The sequence below is a fragment of the Miscanthus floridulus genome, chromosome 5, assembly GCF_019320115.1.
Source record: "Miscanthus floridulus cultivar M001 chromosome 5, ASM1932011v1, whole genome shotgun sequence".
Lineage (NCBI taxonomy): Eukaryota > Viridiplantae > Streptophyta > Magnoliopsida > Poales > Poaceae > Miscanthus > Miscanthus floridulus.
The window spans coordinates 93,548,938-93,557,188 of NC_089584.1; positions in this window are offsets into that span (position 1 = coordinate 93,548,938).

The following is an 8,251-nucleotide window of genomic DNA, read 5'->3' on the forward strand; positions in this document are numbered from 1 at the left end:
CAAAGTTGAAGTTTGAGTAGAGTAGAGCAAACTTTGTTTAATGGTCAAGAGCTAGATCAGCTTTGAAGCAAGTCAAACCGAGCCCTCAAGTTGGAATCCATGGCTGTTTTGGAGCTCGAAAAATTGGCGAAGTCTGGGATGCCTGAATTTCACGATTTCAGTTTTCATGTACCCCTCTTCGGAGCCTTGTATCTCTCCAACCAGGCCGAATCAGACTTTGAAGCTTTAATAAAAGTTGGAGCGGGTATGTAGATCTAAAACTTTTATTAATAGAGTTTTTGCTAACTCATCGTGGTTTAGGAGTTACAGAGGCACGAAATATGAGTTTCAGTGGTATGTTTGAGGTAGAATTGAAAATTTGAATTTTATGAACAGTGTCATCACCGTCACCGTGCTAGCTGTTCACGCCGCGTGGCTCGGCTTCGCTGCACTCGCTGCCACCTGCGGTGCCCTTGCTGCCACCTTACCGTGCTTAAGTCCAGGACCAGCACCTTCCTCTCCACTCACTCCCTCTCCATTCTCCCTCTCCTTTCCCCATCTACCGCCAAGAGCCAAGCCAGGCAGTCCGGTTGTACGTCTGCTGCTTGTTCGTTCTTCAGCTAGCTCGGTGGTCACCCTACTCCTCTCCTCCTCCTTCCTCCAGCTGCTCTGCCAGCCGCTGCTAGCCACACAGGACCGCAGCCAGCCACCGCGGCCTCGCCTCGCCGTCCTCTGCACCGAGCCGGTCGGCCGCTGCTGGGAGTTGCCGAGCCGGCCAGCCGCGGCCTGACCACGGTGTCGTCAGGCCAGCTGCCGGTATGCCTCGTCGACCGGAGCACCTCGACCTTGGCCTACTCCTCCCCACCGGACAGCCCGGCCACCTCCCCGGCGACCTCACCGGCCACAGCCGTCATTTTTTTTGTTCCTGCGTCCAGCGTTTCAGAGGAAGAAGAAGAAGGAGTAAATCGGAAATAGAAGCTCTTTCATGTGTTCACTTTGCATAAATGCCAGACACATATATTTACATATATGGGCTTTGTTGGTTTCTAAGATTTCCAGGGTTCCTAATGCAAAAGTATTTTCCTTTTTTTCGGATTAATCTTTTCTTTTGCAGATTCCTGTGCTGAACTTTGGAAAATCGTAATAATTAGTAGAAAAATCATAAAATAACAAATGTGGACTTTTTGGAATCCTTGTGAAATTATCTATGCAATAGATCTATAATATGTCAGGTTTTAGTTTAAAGTTTTAGCTGTAAAAATGGATTTGTGCAGTCAGGGTTTGAATGCTAGTCTTACTTGTTTTTTTTATAACTGCAGTTGATGTGCTCAAATAAATGTGAAATTTTTGTGGAGTGCTACTAAGGTGATTGTTGTTGTCTGGTAAAAATTTCATGAGTTTAGGATTTATAGTTTAAGAGTTATAAAAATAACAAATGCCCTGTTTTGATTTGCTCCTATTCTGAACAGTTCTGCATGTTTGAATTAATTGGCTCAGTTAAGTTATGAATCATGATTTGATGACAATACATGAGTTTTAGTACTTTTCTTAAGATTTCCAAAAAGTTAAATATCATGATTTTTGGCTAAGTAGATCTTGAGTTATACTTCCTTAAATCTCTGTGGCTGTTTCTGCCCAAACCCAGACAGGGTTTCCTTGTTCTTACTGTGGGGCCTTCTTAGTAGTAGAATTAGCTTTAGGTGTTTACAACAAAGTTGTTTAGAATTTGCTAAGATTTCTAAAGAGTCTAGAACCACATTTATTGGACATGTATAACTCCATTTATAGCTGTTTAAAGTGGCATGTCAGTTTCTGTCTATGTTTTGGACAGAACTGCAATTATTGGATTAATTGACCCTTCTAACTGTAGAATCATCTTAATATGAGAATAAGAAAGTTGTAGGTAACTTCCTAAGATTTTCAAAAAGTTATGGTTCATGTTTGTTGGAGGTCTAGAACTCCAGTTATGCTTCTCTGAAGATGCTATCAGTTTTCTATACCACTGCTGTTGGGCTGGATTTGCAGTTTTGCTTGTGCAATTATTTTCGTGGTGTAAATGATGTTTGCTATGGTTGTAGTGAATACAAAAGTTGTAGCAAATTTCATGATCTTGCTTGTGTTCAAATTGTAAGGTCATAGGCCAGATAGTTTAGGATTTACATGACTTTTAAGTCCTCTATCAAGTTTTGATTTTATTCTGAGCAGATCTGAAAGATGCTAGTGTTTGATCTAGTTAGGATTTGAATGAGTTTTTGGTGATAATAACAAAGTTGTAGATAATTCATGTATCTAGATTCTGTTAAAATTTGGTGGTATTTGGCCAAGTAGTTTGTGAGTTATGCCTGTTTAAAGTTGAGTTACAGAATTGATTACTCTCTGTCTTGTTTAGACCAGTTTCTGTAAATGTGTATATTTGACTTAGTTAACTTGAGAATCATGCTAAGATGATTAAATATGAATTGTAGATAATTTCATAAGATTTCCAGAATGTCTTCTTGCAAGTCATTTGGATTTGTGTAACTCCAGTTATAGCTAAATCTTATAGTTGTTGTTTACACGTCCAGAAATTGATAGATTCCAATTATAGTTGTTTGCTTGTATATTGCTAAGTGTGGCTCATACCTTTGATGATGGTTGAGTTAGAGTACCTGAGATCTTGGGAAACTTGTGTCATGCTTGGTGTTGTCATCTTCTTTGCTATCGTGGCATGATAAATTGTGCGATATTTATAGTAAGCAATGCGAAGTGCTTGTGCATGTTAACGTAACCTTGTGCTTGTCTTACTTACTGCCTGCGATGCATTGTCTATTGCACTTCCATGTATTCATACACATGCATCTTGCATCTCATTTAGGTACGCTAGATGAACCACGTGAAGGATGAGATGTTGGAGCCAAACCCGAAGACGATGTTTGATGGATCTGTCCTGAAGATGGAAGGACTAAGCAAGTGCTAGGGCCAGAGATGTCACTAAGTCGGTGCAAGCTAACTGAACTGACTTGTGTCGGATCCCAGGCAAGCCCTGGAGCATTCTAAGTCTCCCCGTAATTTACAAATGTTTACTTAAGTACTTATGATTGATGCATTAGGTTATAAGAGTTGAATGGAAACCACTTGATGCATGTACATTCCTTGTCCAGATATTACACCTTTAACCAGTATAGGTCCAGGATCGAATATATATGCTTAGCCATGCTTAGACCGGTAGAAGTCGGGTGATGTCCTGTCACCTGCGAGATATAGGTGGATACCGAAGCACGGTTGGCTATGTCTGCTATCGTGGAACAGAACCATGGGGTAAAAGTAAATTGAGACCGGACGGGAAGTCGATAGAGAAGCAACAAGACAGGGAGGTCTTGGGTGTGGACTTATCCCCGTCTGTGTCGATTAAGGACCGTACCGTTGTTGGCGCTTCTGACAAGATTGAACGCATGCCTCTCACTTAGCTGGCCGGATAACTCGTTCCGACCGCGAAGCCGAGTAATTCAACTCAGGCCGAGAACCATTCTGTTGTGCGCTCCTTCCGGGGAACGATCAGACTGAGCCCAAGGGTAGGCTTGGCCTAAGCATCCTGGCATCTGGTGTTCCAGATTGTGCGGCGCGGTACGGACCCGCGAAATGTGTACCTGAGTTGTACCAAAGGTGACCTAAGGTGACCGTTGATCTGGTCTGCCTGGGTTTGTGTTAGGAATAAATTCCCAGCTGGTTGAAATCGATTCGAATCGCCGTCTCTCCCGGATAGTGAGAAACTTGGCTAGTCCCAACATCGTAGTAATTGGATTATGGAATGTGATGGTTCGGATAAACATGGAATTACTATACCTGCTATGGTTACTATTGTATGCTCCAAAAAGATATACCACATGTTTGGCACAGGATAGTTGCTAATCTAGAGATGGATAGTTCTAATTAACTGGATAACAGAATTATAATTGTATATTTGAGTTAATCGCTTTTTATGCAAAATGTTGTCAAGCTACCTCCACTTATAAAGCCTTGCATACTCCTTGGAGTCAATTTTATTTCTGGTTATGATGGGTAAGTCTAGCTGAGTACATTCGAGTACTCAGGGTTTATCCCACCATGTTGCAGGTAAGGTTTTGGCCTGCTGAAGATGGTGGCTAACCACCGGTGGGCTCGGTGACTCTATATTCACTTCTCATCTACATGCTTTTGTCTGAGGATGTCACTTATGCTAGCAATGTATTTGGAACTTATATTAATGTAATCATTTGAAAGCTATCTTGTTTTCACCAATCGATTTTGAAACCCCAAACTTGTACTATTAATTGTGAACTCATTGTAATATTATTTCTGCTGCAACTTTGTGTATGTGATGTGTATTTGCTTAATCACGCGATCTTGGTTGTGATGTTGATTTACCGAGGTCCTGCGTGACACTCGGCGGACTACCGGGTTTATATAAGTGAGAGTATGCGCGTGTCAACGTGTTAAGCGGGGACAGCCATACTTGATCTTGTATAAATTGGGTGGTTCTGTCACAGATGGGATGTGCCGACATCCAACTCTGCAACAACCAGGTTGGCGAATACCTGGCAATGCGCTTGTCGACCTCCAACAAGGGGTGGCATTCGCATTGGTTCTACATCAAGAATGGCATGTCCACCCCCTGCCAGAGTTCACTAGGTGCCTCATCGAAGAGGTCCTAGACTCATGGAGGAAGTGGGGAGTCCCGGAGATGGACAAGAAGAGGATCTAGGATCACCTCACCGCCATCCAAATCTTGAAGGAGAGGGACTTGAAGGGGTCAGGCATCATCGGTGCCTACCACACGAGGAGGGTGAAGCTGCTGATGAGGCACGTGCTTCCCCTACACATGATGGCGCTCGAGGCATCACTCGACGGGACGACACTCACCAACAGAGTGCTCTCCCTCTCTGAAGTAGCACAGAGCATCAAGGAGGCGATGGAGCCTTTGCGGGACAACGCCGGCACTATCCTTGAGTTTGTGTATCCAGTGCCGAGGCACCCCTCAATGCAGCCGGAACTAGGGTACATTGTCTTCATAAGTTTCCTTTCCTCGTGCCATCTTTTTAATTGAACTCCTGACCCCTTGATGCTTATATTGAGATAGGGGGAGCAACCACAGAAACTTGTCCTTATGATTCACATGGCTCCACTGCCGAAGGACCCGTCCGTGACGGTAGCCAACCGCACTGAGGCCAAGCGATAGAGGAAGGCAAAGGAGGATGAGAGGTGAAAGAAGCAGCAGATGTTGTGGGCATGGGAGTGAGGGGAGGACACGGACAGTGATGACGATGACGACAAGGTAGTTTCCGACACTGAGTGGGATGACCTGGAGAGTGAGGATACACTGACAGGTATCCGCTCGTCCTTGTAGGGACCCTTCCCATTTCATGCAGGGGAAGACGTGTCCGTGAGGATGGAGGAGGCGGGCTAGACCATCGACCCATCCTCAGAACCAGTAGGGGTGGGCGGTTCTACCACCATGCCTGAGGTGCCAGCGGAGGGGGGCAGCCCCACCGCTGTGCCTCAAAAGCCAGCAGGGGCGGGCGGATCCGTTGCCATGCCCTAAGAGCCATCGGGGGCATATGGATCCACCACTGTGCCTCCAGATGCAAGGGAGGCGAGCCCCTTTGCCTGGGAGCAGGGGCGGGCTCAAAACAGCCCCATCCCGATGAGGTGGAGCAGGGACTTGGGGGTTCATCCCCCAAACGTATCCAACGCCCAACAACACCAATCTAAGTCCTCAACTCCTCTGTTTTCTTTGTTTTTCTCTATTTTTAGCGTGACTTATGCCTTTTCTTTTCTTGTAGCATCTTGAGGCGGCGCAATCCTTTATCGATGGTGCCACAGAAGAGCGTCGCCCTTCGGGTGTGGTGGGAGCCATCGGTCGATGTCGCACCAGTCTTGGGTGGGAGCGGGGCCATCGGCGTTGCTGCCTTGTCAGCCAGTTAGGCGCCACCCATGGCCATTCCTGATGAGGACATCACTCCTTTAGATGCATCCGCTGATCCTCCAACCATCATGCAAGGTCCAATGACCCGGGCTCGAATGCGTCAACTCGATTAAGAGGCGAGATCGTTCTTAAGCGATCCTTTTCATACTTTTGAGAATAGACTACTACCTAATGATGTTATCTTTGCCAGGGCTAGAAAATTTTAAATTGGTCAAAAACTGGTCATAAGATCCTCTTTTTGTGGTCACAAGCTTTTTGTCGATTTTGAGCACGTCTTCTGAAATTTCCACAAGCCACGTCTTTCACTTGTTTAGGCTCATATTTTCTGTGGTTACTTCTTTTGTGCTCCTAAGTGAAGGAAAAATATCAATAAAATAAAATAAAAAAGTCAAAATTTCCTAAAAAAACAACGATAGCCCAAAAAATAGAAAAAAGAGAGGGGCAAAAGAGGAACAATATCTAGAGGAGCACATAGAGAAGACCAAAGTGAGCTATGTTAGCGTGTGCTGTCTGGTTCCTTATTTGTGTTGCTATTTCCATCCACCATACTTGTTTTTCACACACCTGTCACCTTGCTATCCACCATACTTGTTTGTCACACACCTGGTACTTAGAACATTTTAGACCAACAACGAGAATAAGTACTTTGGACTATAATTCAGCATTACTTTTTGTTACTAACTTGTGTGCCAGATATACATATTATTCTTTGTGTGCCTTCCAAGCTCCACAAACTCTTCAGATCTGTACAGAAAAAGGGCCTTGCAATCTCGGTACCACTGCCTCACAGGTATCACGAACCAGCCACCGGTTGTACCGCCCAGTGCTTGCGTTGGTAAGAACTTTGTAAGAGCTTGGTAAGACGCTTCCACTTGCTGTGAAAAGTGACACCACTACAACCACGTAGTCATTTGGTAGGGATAACTTTCATTGTTTGTTCCTGTTTTTGTGTTTACAATGGCAGGAGGTGATCAGACTGGAGATAACAATCCTAAGGGTTTCAATGAGTGTGTCAACCAAGAGTAGCTATAGGATGTTGTAGAGGATGCCCAAAAAAGGATGAATGAGGCCATCAGGAAGGCTATCACTGACGCACTCATTGAACTCAACATTGGCAACAGCATGGAGAGATTGGACAAATGAATTTCCACGCTAACTGACAAGGTTACTGAGTTGGAAACCTTGGTGGCGATCAACAACAATGACTTCTCTGGTAGGAACACCGATGGTCTCTTGCCAGAAGACACGGTGCATGATGCCGCTGGGAACATAGATCGAGCAGCCTTCCGACAAGCAAGATTACAACAATGTCTTCGCCGCAACACGACAGGTATGGGTGGCGTCCACCACCATCAAGGTAATAATCACAGTGTGCCCGATGATCCTTATGCTAAGATTAAGTTCACAATACCATCTTTTTCGGGTCATTATGATGCTGAGGAATATCTTGATTGGGAGATGATAGTAGAACAAAAGTTTAGTGCCCACCTCATGCCTGAGCATCATAGAGTTCGACAAGCTACTAGTGAGTTTAAGGATTTTGCCATTATTTGGTGGAATGGGCTAGCTGCACAGGATGCTTTACCTGGTATGTAGGAAGAACTTAAGGTAGCTATGTGTGATCATTTTGTTCCCTCTTCTTATCATAGAGACTTGTGTAAGAAATTGATGCATTTAGAACGAGATAAATCTGTACAGGATTACTATGGTGAGCTCCAAAAGGGATTGATGCGCTGTAGTGTTGTGGAGGGGAACGAAGATGCCATCTATCATTTTTATTTGGGTTTGAGGCATGAGATTCAGGACATTGTTGATTATAAAGAATTTAACACTGTCAACCAGTTGTTTTAGTTTGCTATGCTTGCAGAAAAGGAATTGTAGGGGCGTGAACAACAGAGCAAGAGCAAGGTCAGCACCACATACACGCCATGCTCGGCACAATCTTCAGGGCTAACCAAGCCAACCACTTTTCGGGCGCCTCCACCAGCGAGCAAGCGACCAACAGCCTCTGAAGTTTCTGCTACACCTAAGGCACCTCCCACATGGCCTTCAAATTTAGGTAAAAATTCTTTGCAAGTGCCTACCAAGAGTGCCTCATCCGTTGCATCGATGGGACGCACTTCGGGCATTCAGTGCCACCGCTGCCATGGCATTGGCCATGTGCAGAAGGACTACCCAAGTCAATGGGCATATATTGCTATAGAAGATGGTTACATCAGCACCTCTATCATTGAGGATGAAGAAGACCAAGATGCAGATGAGGAGGACGGTGAAGTCCTTGGTGACGAGGCCAGGGCGTCCTATAGGAGCATCATTGTACAACAGGTGCTC